This window comes from Ictidomys tridecemlineatus, chromosome X, assembly GCF_052094955.1.
Source record: "Ictidomys tridecemlineatus isolate mIctTri1 chromosome X, mIctTri1.hap1, whole genome shotgun sequence".
Taxonomy (NCBI): domain Eukaryota; kingdom Metazoa; phylum Chordata; class Mammalia; order Rodentia; family Sciuridae; genus Ictidomys; species Ictidomys tridecemlineatus.
In genome coordinates, this window is record NC_135493.1 from 65572399 (window position 1) to 65588448 (window position 16050).

The 16050-nt window shown below is 40.1% G+C and overlaps 1 pseudogene; it reads left to right on the forward strand.

Annotated features, from left to right (window-relative positions):
* The first annotated feature begins 2920 nt into the window (after window positions 1–2920).
* Window positions 2921–7420, forward strand: LOC101954925 (B-cell CLL/lymphoma 9 protein pseudogene; annotated as a pseudogene).
* The last annotated feature ends 8630 nt before the right edge of the window (window positions 7421–16050 follow it).

The window sequence follows — 16050 nt, forward strand, 5'->3', positions numbered from 1 at the left end:
CATCTGATTGTGGTATAAATATTTACTATTATTATATATTCTTGTTGGATAGTTCCCTTTTCAGATAGGAAGTGAATTTCCTGTCTTTTCTGATTAATATTGACTTGAAACCTATTTCTTCATTTTATGAGATTAGCCACTAGTTGCTTACGGCCTTGCTAAATTGCCGAGGCTGGCCTTGAATTGTTAATCCTCCTGTCTCAGCCTCACATTATTATCATCTTCCCTCATAGGGATTGAACAAAGCTCCAATAAAATTTTGACTGGATCTTTTGATTCAGAGATATACTCTGGGCTCAAGACACATAGTTAAGGGAAAGCAGTCTATTAAAGAATCCAATGGATAAAATAGGAAGCAAGATCATTTCTAGCAGATGGGCAAATCGCAACATAGAAGTACAGCAAAAATGAGGAAGCAAGGATATAAGACATCTCAAAAAAGTTTACAAAACAATAGAATCTTCAGCTATTTGATTGGATGAAATTCCAGGCAAGAAATTCAAAATGTTGATGGCTAAAATGACAAACAAACTAACAGAAGATCAAAGGAATAACTAAGAGATAAAAACACAAGAGACTAAAGGTAATCTCAATAAAGAAATAGATATTGTGAAAAAGAACCAAACAAATAACCTTGAAAAGAAAAAAAAAGAATCCTATTAAAAACTTAGTCAAAATCAAAATTAAACTAGTATATTAGAGAAATAGAAGAAATATATTCAGGCCTCAGAATCAAGATGTAATGTCTTGAAAATTCAATCTGCGATAAAGTATAGATGATAAAAGACCATGGTTAGACTATTCAGAAATTCCAGGAAACCATTAATAAACCAAATCTAAGGATGATTGGCCGTGATAAAGGCACCAAGATACACAAGGGCATGCTAAAGCTTTTTGGTAAAAAAGTATGAGGAAAAAATTCAATGGGAATTTGGGAATGAGATGGAAATCAAAATACATGAGGCATTCAGAAACCCACATCAACAAGATTTTTTAAAAGACTGTCTCCAAGACTTATTATGAATCAATGTCTAATATCCATAACAAAAACAGACTTGTAAACACCTCAAGAGAAGAAGAGCAGGTCACATGTAGAAGTATGCCATTTAGAGTTAAGCTCATTTCTCATTATAGACTCTAAAAACCAGGAGGGCTTATAAAAATGTATACTATACCCAGAAAGAAAATTATTGTCATCCAAGGTGCTATATCCAGCAAAGCTATCCTTCACAAATTAAACAAGAAAAGCTTCCAAGATAACTATAAAACAAATAACTCATGACTACAAAGCCAGTACTAGAGAACTTATTTGTAAGGTAGGTAAAATTAACAACAGACTTTAGAGCCAATGAATGAACAGAACTCATTAGAAGTGCATGTAAGAAATTAAAAATCAGGAATAAATTAAACATTAAAAATAAATTAAAATGGAGAGAAGGAAGTAAGGATGGGAGGGAAAGGCAGAGGAAAAAGGGGAGAATTGTTAACTGAATTCCATTCATGTATGAGTTTGTCAGGATGAACCCAACTACTATCCATAACTAAAAATCTATAATAAAAATGAATATGGAAGGAAATAAAAATCATCCCTCTGTAATAAAATTAAATGTAAATGTCTGTATTCTCCAATAAAGATATAGTCTGTCAGAGTGGGTTGAAAGGCAAGTTAGTCTCTTGTATACAAGAGACTCAACTTACTGGCAAAGGCATCCACAGATTAAATTTAAAAGGATGGAAAAGAATATTTCTCACAAACAGATATCACAAACATGCAGTAGTGGCTAATCTCATATCTGACAAAATAGACTTCAAGTCAATATTAATCAGAAAAGAAAACGAATGTCACTTCACTATGGAAAAGGGAACAATCTAACAAGAAAGTATGATAATATTAAAGATTTATATCCCAAACATTGGTGATGTATCTACTCAGAAATAACAAATGATCTCACCAAGAAATAGGTCATCCAGAAATAAATTTAGTAAACTCTTTAGGCATTTGGTAGGGGCAGTCCCCATTCCCCTACCCGTGGAACACTGGGGCCAGGGGAGGGGGCACTTTTCTCCTGGCATCTGAGGCAGGGTGGCAGTAACTTTCTTGGTGCAGTGCAGCTGGGGCAGAGTCAAAGGGAGGGGAAAGGGGTGGTATCAGGAGAGGGGAGCTGGAAAGGCGGAGGAGGCACAGGTAGATAATGGAGCCTATGAGTGCCTGTGGAAGTGGGGTGGCACCGCTGCTGCCTTTCCTGCTGCAGGGGGAGATGATGTGTCACTGCTGCCGCTGAGCCCAGCCTGGCCACTGGGGGATTCAAAGCTGCCCCTAACTGAAACCCCCTCCCCTAATCCGCTTCTCCTTGCCCCTCCCCCACTCCTACTTCCAGGTGGCAAGACAGGATTAGTGGTGAAATTTCAGAAATGTAAGCAAAGATGATCACCAGAGAGTGGAAAGATAGATATTGACTGAATGTGGGATCAGGTAGTGTCCTTCCACTTAAGTCTTAAAATTTTCCTTTTGTTTGGGTAGCAGAGATGATTCTCTGAAAGCTCTTGTTATCTATGTAGAAGAAGAGAATAAATTGGACACCTTGAAAGGTGTGTGTCACCTTTAATGAAGGAATTCCTGGACTCACCACCTCTAGGATGAGCACTGTGGTGTTGTGACCCTTGGGATTTTAAGTTCCCTAGAGATGCAAGATTTTCCTTTGGCAGCAGGAGGCACACACCCAAAGAATGTGGGAGCTACATGGGAAAAGGACCCACTTCCACAGCAGAGAAAAACAAAGAGGAAAAAGGCATGCAGGTGACCAATGCTAAGGGACACACCAAGCAAGCAGTGGACCACTGCTGCTGCCCCCAGCAGCTGCCCGAGAGGAACTCAGTAAGACCATCCCTTTTTGTGACTACAAGCTCAGGATTTCAATCAATGCATTCCAGTAACCCTGAATTGAGGAACTCTCCATCAGAAAACCCACAGTGTAGCTACAAATCAAGCAGGACGTGATGGTTCATCCTCTTGCAGTGATGTCCTTATCTGGAAATCCCCAGCTGGATTCCAGAATCTCTAATCAGAGTAAACTGGGGGTACTCAGCCAACCAATCCCAGCCATCCCCCTATGACTCCAAGAGTGGTGGTCATACCCTGGCCCAGATGGGAGCATTAGGCTGAAGAATGGGGCTGGAAATGATGTCCAGGGCAAGGAGAAAACAACAAAGTATGTCCACCAACTCCTTTAATTAGAGAGAAACTGGGACTCCAAATGTGCCAGATGACTCTGGCAAGACAGATTATAATTCTGCTGACTTTATAAAGTCCTAGGATTCCCAAAGAAAACATACTCCATGACTCCATCAACTGCTACAGGCCCAGGTCTTCCACCCTTTCCCATGGCCAAAGTACTGCCCCAAAGACCACACCCGCTCAGAAGATTACAGCCAAAGTGGTGTATGTGTTTTCGATTGAGATGTCCAATAAAGCTGAAGAAGCTGTATTGAAGGACCAGGGTGAAACAATTCTCTGAACACAGCTAGAACATCACTAACAGCAAGACAGAGAGACGCACAGTCCCTCTGAATACACAGACATCTGCCTTTGATAGTTATAGGAAACCTCTCCCACAACTACCCCCAGCTCCAGCCAACCAGGAACAGAATTCTTCTCAGAACACCAGATGTTATGGTTTGGATGTGAGGTGTCCCTGAAAGGATCACATGTGAGACAATGCAAGAAGGTTCAGAGGATAAATGATTGAATTATAAGAGTCTTAACCCAAGCAGTGAATTAATCCCCTGATAGGGTAACTCAGTGGTAATTGAAGTGGTAGAGTGTGGATGGAGGAGGTGGGAACTGGGACATGACTTTGGGGGTATATATTTGTATTTGTCAAGTGGAGACCTCTCTCTCTGCTTCCTGATCATCATGTAAGCTGTTTCTCTCTGTCACACTCTTCCACCATGATGTCCTGCCTCACCTTAAGCCCTGAGGAATAGAGCCTGCTGTCTGTGGATTGAGACCTCTAAAACCATGAGCCCCCAAATAAATGTTTCCTCCTCTACAGTTGCTCTGGTTGGTTCTTTTAGTCACAGCAGCAAAATATCTGACTAAAACACCCAACTACAGCTAACTCATTCTGGCATCAGCACCCAAGCCTGATGCACCCCTAAATACCCTGTATCATGACAGTTCTGTGGTAGAAAATAAATTGATTCCTTCTGTAGGCAGTTCTGCCATCTCCACTCCATTGCCCCCAGATGGTACCAGACCAAAATAGCTGCCCAACAATGGAGCAGTGACCCCTAACTCTCAGGGGAGCAATAGCTCATCAGCAGATCCCAAAACCTCTCCATCTCTATCAGTGTCAAGCGGTGAGCCCCTGACATTGGGAGAAATCCCTGATAGCCTGTCTCAGGAGCAGCTGGAGTACTGTGGGCACTCCTTGCAAACTCTCAGAGATATGCAGCTTATACTTTTCTCTGACGGAAAGAATTCAATGGAGGACAAAATCAGGACCCCATCAGAATTCTGGCATATTAGATGGAACTCAGAAAAATACAGAAGAGCCCATACAGACCATGATAGCTCAATCCCAAAGCTTAAGTAAGGGACCTGGGCCCTTGACAGATGTGGTAGCTCCCTTTGGAACTCAAGGATATAGAGATATATCCTTTTCTCCAGATGAAATTGTTCCACCTTTTATCAACTCCCAGTCTGAGCCTATAGGACCTGACACCCTGAATACATGACCCCTGAGCAGATAATGTGGCTGAAACTGCAGCAGAAGTTTTATGAAGACAAGAGGAGGATGCAGGAACAAGTGGTGTACAGAAGTGCTCCTTCCAGGACATGATGGTCCATCAGCATGGGCTGTGGGGAGTGGTTCAAGGGCCATCCCCTTCAAAACAAATGACTCCTAGTGAAGGCTGGCTGCCTGGGTTTACAAAACCATTCTCTCTTTTTTTATTTGTTATTTTTAGTTATATATGAGAGTAGAATGTATATGACATATCATACATACATGGAGTGTAACTTCCCATTCTTGTGGTTGTACATGATGTGGAGTTATCATGTATTCATATATGAGCACAGGAGACATTTTCTGATATCAATATTTCACATTCTCAGCCCCTGAAGGACATGGTTCCTCATCACAACATACCAGGAAGCCAAATACATCTCCCTGTATTTGCAGGAATGATAAACCATGAAATAAAAGGGCCAAATGTGCCCACTCCTGCACCTAGATCAGGCCTTTCTGAAGTCAGTTGGTCAGATGATAGGCCAAAAATTCCAGATGGTTGAAACCTTCCTTCTGGCCAAGGAGCCTTCAGAGTCCTGGATTAGGGGAACACTTCCCTAACCCCCAAGGATTGCCTGAAGAAATATTTCAATAGTACCTTACAGAGAAACAACTGGTTCTCCCTGAGGGATAAGCATGAAAGGCATCAGGCCCAGCATGGAAATGAACAAGATGATCCCAGGCTCCCAGTGCTACATGAAGCATAGGAACAATCCCATTTTTTCTTTGACTACCAGTTGAGTGTCCACTGAGTTCTTCTAGGGGTGACTTTCCAAAAGAAATGCCTCGACAGATAGGCCCTGGTCAGGAACTTGAATTTGAGATGGTTCCTAGTGAGGTAAAGGGAGATTTCCATCTAAATTTCAGCATGGGATCCAACACTCAGATGATACTTCAGAAGATTAGAGAGGCTAGGGCAGGCCCTGAGAAGATGATGAAATTACACACAGGTAGTTCAGACATGCTGCCTGCACAGCAGAAGATGGTACCCCTGCCATTTGGTGAGAACCCTCAACAGGAGTATGGCATGGACCCCAAGCCATTCCTTCCCATGTCTCAGAGTCCAGGCAGCAATAGTGTCTTGCAGAATATCAGAGAATCAATTGGGCCCAACCAATGAACTAACAGCCAGCTCAGTCACATGCCACCACTCCTCTTAACCCTTCTAGTAATGCCACTAACCTCAACATAGCTCCTCCACTTTAGCATGACCTGGGATGGAAGCCCTTGGATATATCTGTGGCAACTTCCAGGTATATTTCACAAGGAATTAATATCTGAAGTCTCCCGTCATGCACCAAGTTCAGTCCCTGATGCTGGGCTTGTCCTCGAGGAACCTCAAGACCTCCCAGACTCCATCACAACAGGCAGGCATGCTGGTGAGCCCAGCTGCTGCTGCTTCCATTAAGTCCTCCCCTGTCTTGGGGTCTGGTGCTGCATCACCAGTTCACCTCAAGTCTTCATCAGTTCCTGCCCTATCATCTGGATGGACCTCCTCTCCCAAACCTCCCCTTCAGAGTGCTGGGATTTCTACAAACTGTAAAGCTCCCCTCACCCTGGCCTCCCCAGCCATGCTGGGAAGTATACAGTCAGGTGCCTGCTACAGCCAGCTAGCTTGCCTATGTGAATATCCCTGGAAGTCGTCCCTCTAGTACACCTTACACTATGCCTCCAGAGCCGATCCTTTCCCAGAACCCACTGTCAATTTTCATGTCTTGAATGTCCAAGTTTGCCCAGTTTGACCTCATTATACCATGATGCCAACAAGACTGTGGCCAATTCTAATGATGACTTTCCTCCAGCTCATTCTTCCAACCTACCATCAATGAATAATATGCCAGGAATGGGCATTCATACACAGAATCCTTAAATTTCAGGTCCAATCCCCATGGTTCTGATGCCAGCTCTTAGCCAAATGGGAAAGACTCAGTCACTTTCTTACTCCAATAAGATGCCCTCTCTGAATGCCATGGGACACAACATACCTCCTCATGGTGTCCCAATGGGGCCTGGCTTGATGTTACCCAATCCTATCATGGGGCATGGGTCCCAGGAGCCTCTGATGGTACCTCAAGTATGGATGGGTTTCCCCCAGAGCTTCCCTCCAGTACAGTCTCCTCTATAGCAAGTCCTGTTACCTCACAATGGCCACATTGAGGGATAATGAAACTTCCCAGGACAGATGGCTTCCCAGGAGATGGCCCCCTTGGCCACCCCAGAAACCTGCCCCAAAGTTCAGCAGACGCAGCACTTTGTAATCTTGGCTGCCTAGGGATCCTGACTCCTTCACTGTCTTGGGAAACAGCACACCTTCGGTGGTGTTTACAAACACAGATCTGCAGGAGGTCATCGGACCTGTAGCCACTGGAATACCTGATAGATCACTATCCTGCATTACTCCATCTCAGAAACCTAGCCAGACACTATTTTCCTTGAGAGGAAGTCCCAGGCTGTAAACAGCCTCAGGGTCATGGACCTGGTATTTCCCACATGCAGAGGATGATGGGCTATCAGGAGCCCAAATGGGACTAAAATTACCTCGCATGGGAGGTCCAGGGCCAATAGAAACTCCAGACATCCCTCTTGCTACAGCTCCATCCACGTCAGGCCACCACCTACTTTATCTTTAAAGAATAGAAGAAATTTTTCAATTGTATATCTGTAAAGTGATTTGTATTTATTTCAACTCAATAATAAAAGATGAATAATGTAATTAAAAAATAGGCTAAGTATATGAATGGACATTTCTCCAAAAACATATGTAAGTGGCCACTAAACAATGAAAAGGATGCTCAAGAATATTAGTCACCAGCAAAATTCACATCAAAAGCAAAGGATATAAAACTTCACATACATTAGGACTGAGGCAATTTAAATCAAGGTAATGTGATAGAGAAAATGTGGATTATAAATAAGAACCTTATGTTCTGCTAGTAAAAATATAGAATTGTACAATTCCTATAGAAAATAGTCTGATAGTTACTCAGCAGGTTAAACAGAGATGTCATATGACTCAACAATTGCAGAGTCAGAATAAAAATGAGAGGATTGAAACATAAATTTTAAAAAACAAAACACATGTCAATATAAAAACTTGTACAGGAATGTTGATGGCAGCACTATAGAAAATGGAGAAATTTAAATGCTCATATACTGATACATGTATAAAAATGCCTAACCACATAAGAGAATTTTTTAGTGATAAAAAGGAATAAAATACTAATATGTTTTCTAACATGGATGAACCTTGGAAAAATTATGCCAAGTAAATAAAGCCAGCACAATAGCATATATATATGACACCATTTATACAAGATTTCCATAACAGACACATTTTTACAGACAGAAAGAATGTCAGTGGTTGCCTAGGAAGAGAGGAATTAGTCTAATATTAAACAGCTACAGAGTTTCTATCTGGCATTATTAAGAATATTCCAAAATTGTGTTGATGGTTGTACAACTCTATATACACTAAAAATGCTGTTTTAAAATAAGAAAATAGCATGGCATGTGAATGATATCTCAATAAATATATTTAAAAATATATACAGAAAAGTCTTGTTCACCCTTCATCATTTTCTCCCAAATGGTAATATTTTACATAACTATAGTATAATATTAAAAGCAAGAAATTGAAGTTGGTACAAGCATTAGACCTAAATTAGATTTCATCAGTTTTATATACATTTATTAGTGCACATTTTATCTTTTTTTCAATTTTATCCCATGCACAGATTTGTATATCCACCCCCACAAACAAAATACTCAAAATCATCATAAAGGAATACCCTGGCGCTATCCCACTTCATATCCTCATCTCTAGCTGTAATTGCTTTTGCCACAACTTCAGAATACCCAACTTCACAAACAAGTGACAGTCTAAGGAATATTACCAGGATCTAATGTTGTAATTGTACTTATCTCCTAGATGTAGTGCAATAAGTATGTGACAGCTGTTGATTTTCCTCAAAATCTTAAAATAACTGTCCCATCTCTGTGAATTTGTTGAGATGCCCAAATGTCTTTTATTGCAGTTTTATTTTTAAAATTTAAAGTATCTTGTGAGGTATCTACGAAAGCTAGCAAGTCCTTGTTTTGCTGCCAGACACTGACTCCATGGACCTAACTCTACTTACCCAAACCTTGACTTTGAAGAAAAACTTCTCATATATGATACCAAGAACAAATGTGAACCTTTCCATAACTCATGTAATATGCAGTATGCAAGAAGGTAAGAGCACCTTCATTCTACCTGGTTTGAACATTGCAGTACTTGCCCTGCAAAGAGAAGGAAGTAGTGATGTCACCACTCTGGAAATCAATATAAACTCAGGGCTTAAGGTATAGATTTTTGAACCATGTTACTTTGCTGTGTGGGATACCCAGCTATGACAATTTTATCTAAATAAACTGCATTCTAATTGCTTTGTGATAACTAGAATATCTTAGATCATTATTTTTCTTCTTTTCTCCCAAGATTAACACTAAATAATCTAGGACTTGAGCTGCTATATTAGTTTCAATCTGTTTCTAAGATTGAATATCTGCGATGCTCTTACTGATATTGTGTCTTAAAACAGTATCAAACAAATGACTTCATTCATGTCCTTTTCCTTTATATTATTCTATAAATCATTTCTCAACCTTTGGTAGTAGAAATTAACCAGTGTAGGAATTAGGGGATCCAAATTCTAGACTCAGTTTGCCATTAACTTGCTGTGTGCTCTTAGTTAATCAACTTACCTTTTCTAAACCCCAAATTGCTTATTTACAAAATGTGGAATTATTTTCTAATTTTCCTTCGTTTAATATCAGGAGGATCTGTGATTTTCTGCTTTGGAGTAATGTCTTGTATGCAAATTGATTTCTTCACACTTCTTCCTGTAAATCCTTTTATCTATGAGCTAATTTGAAGGAACAAAATGCTATATTTTCTTATTATTATTCACAGTGTGTGTTGAGAGCCACAGCCAAAGGGGCCCCAGCAAACTTCCAGCTGCCAGCAAACTTCCAGCTGCCAGCTGATGATTGGCTCACAGCGGCCCCAGCAACATCTAGCTGATTGGCTCTTCTGTGGAGCTGCTCATTGGACTGTTTCCCTGCCCTTTCAGACCACGGAGCTGCTCATTGGGGGACTTCTTTGGCTCCGCCCACACAACCCAGCCAATCAGCCTCAAGAGCAGGAGGATTGTGGGAGGCGGTGAGGTTTGTGTGGGGGAGAGGCTTGTGGAAGCCGGTGGTGGCAGTTGGGCTCTGAGGGTTTTTTTTTCCTGAGGAGCTGTTTTGCTTGGCGTTTGTAGTTCTAAAAATAAAGTTAGTTTCTTTTGACAAGTGGCTCCTGAATTGTGCCCAGCCAGACTGCAGCATTGCAGGATACTTTTAAAGTGACAAATAATGTTTGTACTAAGATTTTTTTTTTGGCCTTTTTAACAGTGGTCAGCCACATCTGGTATTAGCAAGAGAAGTATAAAACTACTTTTAATTTAATATGAAAAACTCATTTAACAATATTGAAAGTACTTAATGTATTATAATGTATATATTTCTCTACTTTGGTTCCAGCTGTTTTATATGATTGACATGTTATTTAAAAGATAACTGCCTTTACCTTTTAGACACTTGTACTGTAAATAAAGAAGACTTATAATAAACTGCAAAAAAAAAAAAAAACCCTTCAGAGCCCAACTGCCACCACCGGCTTCCACAAGCCTCTCCCCCACACAAACCTCACTGCCTCCCACAATCCTCCTGCTCTTGAGGCTGATTGGCTGGGTCGCGTGGGCGGAGCCAAAAAAGTCCCCCAATGAGCAGCTCCGTGGTCTGAAAGGGCAGGGAAACAGCCCAATGAGCAGCTCCACAGAGGAGCCAATCAGCTAGATGTTGCTGGGGCCGCTGTGAGCCAATCATCAGCTGGCAGTCTGAAGGGCAGGGAAACAGCCCAATGAACATCACCGCAGAGGAGCCAATCAGCTAGATGTTGCTGGGGCGGCTGTGAGCCAATCATCAGCTGGCAGCTGGAAGTTTGCTGGGGCCCCTTTGGCTGTGGCTCTCAACAAGTGTGATTCTCATAGCATAAATGGGGAGCAAGAAATAATGCATTCCTACCAGTGGAAATATGAAAGCAATACACTGTGAGACCACAGGTACATATAGAAGCAGTTGAATTATTTAGAATAATTTCCTGACATTCCCTAATTCTCTCTTGACCATTACTTCAATAAGTAATTTTTTTTGTAAAATTAATGTAGGGAGTCTTCATCTTCAAGTTAAAAAAAGACTGAAATTGTGTGGAAATTGGAGATAAAAAAAATTTGGAATCCTAATTTGAATAAATTATACTTCATGCATATATAATATGTCAAAATATACTCCACTGTCATGTATATCTAAATAAATAAATAAATAAATAAATAAATAAATAAATAAATAAATAAATAAATAAATGGCTAGGGATGTTGCTCAGTGGTTAAGCACACCTGGGTTTGAGTTCCATACCAAAAAACCAAAACAAGTTAAGGCAATATGAAGCCTAATTTGACTAGAGAGTTAAATTGAGATCATGCCTGACACTTTGACAGACGAATTAGAAAATCAGAAAGCTGATTTTAGAAATAAATTAGAAAGAATTAGAAAATCAGAAAGTTTTTTCAAATTGGGAAAAAAATTTAGAGGCTTCTCACTTGACATGAATTAAGCCAATGATTATAATTTAGCGCATGGAACTTTTCTCCTGGCATATAATTGAATAATTACTTATTAGAGAAGGTGAGTAACGAATTACTCAAATGACAGTGTCAGATTTTCATTTGTGCTTGTTTATTCCACCATGCGGCCATCACAATGGTTTCATTAATGAGGTTCTTGGCATAAAAGTTAGCTAGCAGAGATAAAAATAAAACACACAGACTCAGTTACCTTTTTCTATGACCAGGTCCGAGATGGCTCCCCTCTCTGGCTCCCACCTCGAACCACCTGTGGGGCAGCAAGGATTACTCAGGGCTAGCAGGGGAGAGAGAGAGAGAGAGAGAGAGAGAGAGAGAGAGAGAGAGCGAGCATGCCAGGGAGTAGCCTTTTATTGGGGAACAAGAAATTCAGGGGAGAATTCCATCCAATGAAGGTTGAGGGGGGCCACACTCCAAGGTCAGGGTCAGTGATTGGGCCCCCGGGGTCAGTGGTCAGTCACACCCCCACACCGACGGGTTCTCTCATCAGGAGAGGGCTGGGAAAGCTCCGACACAGCCAGAACTCCTCAGACCCAACCCGGGAGTCGCCCAGTTATGTGTGAGAATGGCTCCCCACATATCCCCCCTTTCTTTTCTTAAAAATGAAGCGGCGGTTCACTCTCTGGAGTTTATGTATTCTTGTTCCGAAGATTCGCCATCCTATGATTACAACACAAAAGAGAATTAACAGCAAAGAGAATAATCCAATAATGTACCAGGATGAGTGTTTAAGAATATTTCCAGGGTTGAATCCATTCAACTCCTTCAGTATTTGGTTAGCCAAAGAAGAAGGATCCGAAAAATCAGCTCTATTGTATTGAATGTTTTGGATATGGTGATGAAGTTCCAGAATATCCAAGCTATTATTACTATTTTGCCAAATACCTAACAAATGGTTTTTAACCTTCTCCCAATCCCAGAGAGAAGCATTGTACTTGGCAGCTGTAACACACACATACTTATAATTAGCATGGCATTTAAGCCTTTCTTTAATTTTTTAGGCTGAAAGTTCATTACCTATGTCTATAAGGCGTTTAATTTAGTTTCAATCCTTTCATCAATATTTACTTGATTACGCAGAGCCTTGGAAGTATTTTGAGCTAAATTATTAAGAAATTTTGCATGCTGAATATTCTAAGACAACGTCAGAGACGCAGAGACATTTGAGGCAATAAAAGAGACTAGCGCTAAAACACCAACAATTATAACTCCAATAGCACGTTTAGGTCTTGCTAGCTGGGCATGAATTTGCTGCAAGACTTGTAAACCAGTATCAACATACCATGGCTCTGAAATATTTGCAGGTAATAAAATGAAAGAGGGCTGATGAAGTATCAACACTCCTTTTCCTCCATTATACCTAGTAATACAATTGGTTAGGTTACATTTATTACAAGTAACAATATATCTGTCATCTATCCATTTAACTTTTACATTTCCAATAATTAAAACATAAGGAGATTGGACACAGGCTCGTAAGCCATAGCAAGATCCCTCTTTACAGTTCTTGCCAACAAATTTTGATAAAGGTTTATCTGTAAAATGTAAGAATTCTGAGGCAGCAATTAAACGCCAAACATCCTTTTGAACACCACCTTCACTATAAGTCAAAATATTACTAACAAATCTTGCAGGTGTCATAGCAGAATTTCTTCGTAATTGTCTCTTATCAATTTTTGGAGACCAGTCTAAAATATACCCACTACCTTTAGACACCTTATGTTGTACAGGAAAGGTATTTACACAATCCATCCATCTAGGAAAGGTGCCAATTTCAATTGTAGAACTATTTGGACAGTGGGGTATCTGTGGATGTTTTGCAGAAATGACTGGCTTGTTATGGGAAAGTCCCATCTTAATTACCGATCTAGTATAAGGTTTTAAGTCCCCATAAATAGAATTATTTGTCAGTCTAGGTCTACCAATTGCTGTCTTTTCTTTGAATGATACTTTCAGACAGCCAGCATGTTTATCGTGTGACCAACACAAACGTAATTGGGCACTGTAGCCAGAATAATTAAATCTAGTCATATGATTGGGAGTAATATGAGTATCTGTAAATCCTCCCATCATGAATGAGTCATTAGTAAATACTGGAATAGATTCTCCAGTCCACACAGCTGGGTATACCAGGGGTGGATCTGGGAAATATGTCCAGTAAGTGTCTACTTGATTCCCCTTTACCTGACAGCCCAGTAGGGCAATTACTTTGCTACTATCATCACTGGGGTCCTGTTCTCTCCTAGGTGTCGAAGTATTCGGGAAGCCTGGGTTGGTAGCTTCTTCACATCTTCCCATGAAATCAGCTTTTCGGCTGGTTCAATCTGGTCTTTCTTCATCCTTTTCCGATATCTCTGACTTCTGGATAGGGGCTCCTCCTGGTCGATCCTCAGTCACTTGAATCTTCCATGTCTGATAGCACATTCAGGCACCCAAATAGGATGAAAAGCACTTTCTGGGAAAATATGAGCATGACCTCTGCCCCACATAATCACTGGATCTGGGCCTTTCCACTGACCAGTCTGTAAATCTTTCCACAAAACTCTGCCTAAAGGGCCTGTTACTGAGTGAGACATTTGCCTCTCAGCAGCAGTGTGACCTTCTGCGTCACAGTTTAAAAAATTTAAAACAAATACGGTATGATTAAGGCTATTTTGGGGAGTCACAACCCTATTCCCCCATTTTAATTTTTGTAATCAAAGCTTAATAGATAAATGAGCTCGTTCCACAATGGCTTGACCTTGGGGGTTATAAGGAATTCCTGTTTTATGATTAATTTTAAACTCTTGGCAAAATTGTTGAAAAGAAGAGCTTACATAAGCTGGAGCATTATCTGTTTTAATCTGCATAGGGCACCCTAAAACAGAAAAAGCTGCTAGGCAATGAGAAATTACATGTTAAGTATTTTCCTTAGTACGTGCTGTGGCAAAAATAAATCTAGAATAAGTATCCACTATGACTTGCACATAAAATTGCTTACCAAATTGAGGAATATGAATTACATCCATTTGCCATATTTGATTTGGTTTTAATCCACGGGGATTTACCCCTGATGGCAGAGATGGAGTGTGAATGACACACTTAGAGCATTGGCTTACATTCTGACGAGCTTGTTCTCTGGTAATATTAAATTTTTAGTAAGGTAGAGGCATTTTGATGATGCAAGGAATGGGAAGCTAGTGCACAGTCATATAAAGACATCTGTTGACAAAAAGCTACTAATTTATCAATTTTGTCATTACCTGAAACTAAAGGTCCTGGAAGATTAGTATGAGCTCGTATGTGTCCTATGAAACATGGGTATTTTCGCATTAGCACTGTCTTTTGTAAATTATGAAATAATTCAAATAACTCCTGTGATGAAGTATACCCAATAACTGAAGTTTCAATATTTTTGGTAACTCCGACACCATATAAGCTGTCAGAATAAATATTGATAGGCTCATTTGAAAAGTAATCTAAGGCACAAATCAGAGCTTGAAGCTCTGCTCTTTGGGCAGAAGTATAAGAAGTTTGTATTACCTCTGTGTGAACACGACTATAAAAACCTGCTTTACCTGAGTTAGAACCATCCGTGAACACCGATAAAGCTTCATCTATAGGATGTGCACGCACAATCTTTGGAAAAATAAATGACATTAATGATGCAAATTGCATAATCTTATCACGAGGATAATGGCTATCTATCTGGCCAGGAAAATCAGCAAAAGCTTTCTGCCATGAGCTAGAAGTTTGAAAAAGCCAATTAGTTTGTTAAACAGAAAATGGAATAATTATGATATCAGGCTCAGATCCAATTAATTGTAAAATCCTAGTTCTACCTTTAATTACTAATTGAGCTATGGAATCATGAAAAGGAATTAATGTTTTTTGAGGGGAGTGGGATAAATAAATCCACTCAATAACTCCTAATCTTTGTCATATGGCTCCTGTTGGGGTATTGCTCAGTTGGAAATATTAATAAATACACTATTTCCTTAGGATCAACTCTAGTAAGCTGTGCATTTTTAATTGCATGTTCAACTCTCCTTAAAGCCGTTCTAGCATCTAAGGTCAGCTGACGTGGAGAGGTTGGAGAGGGATTTCCTTGTAATAACTGAAATAAAGGACTTAACTCAGAAGTAGTTAGTTTTAAGGATGGCCTCAGCCAATTAATATCTCCTAATAGTTTTTGAAAATAATTAAGGGTATGTAACTCCTTAACTCTTATCTGAAGATTTTGAGGATGGATTGTACATCCTTGAATTATCTGACCTAGATATTGAAAAGGAGACACCTTTTGAATTTTTTTGAGGAGCTATGCATAAACCCATTGCTGTAAGCGAAATCTCTGAGTAAAAATTTTTGAAAGTACCTCTGGATTAGCATGAGCCAATAATATACCATCCATAAAATGAATAATATACGCATCAGGAAAGCTATTTCTTATGGGATCTATCGCCTGGTCAATGTATTTTTGGCACAGTGCAGGACTATTACGCATTCCCTGGGGGAGTACTTTCCAGCAATATCTTTTAACAGGTTTCTTAAAATTCAAT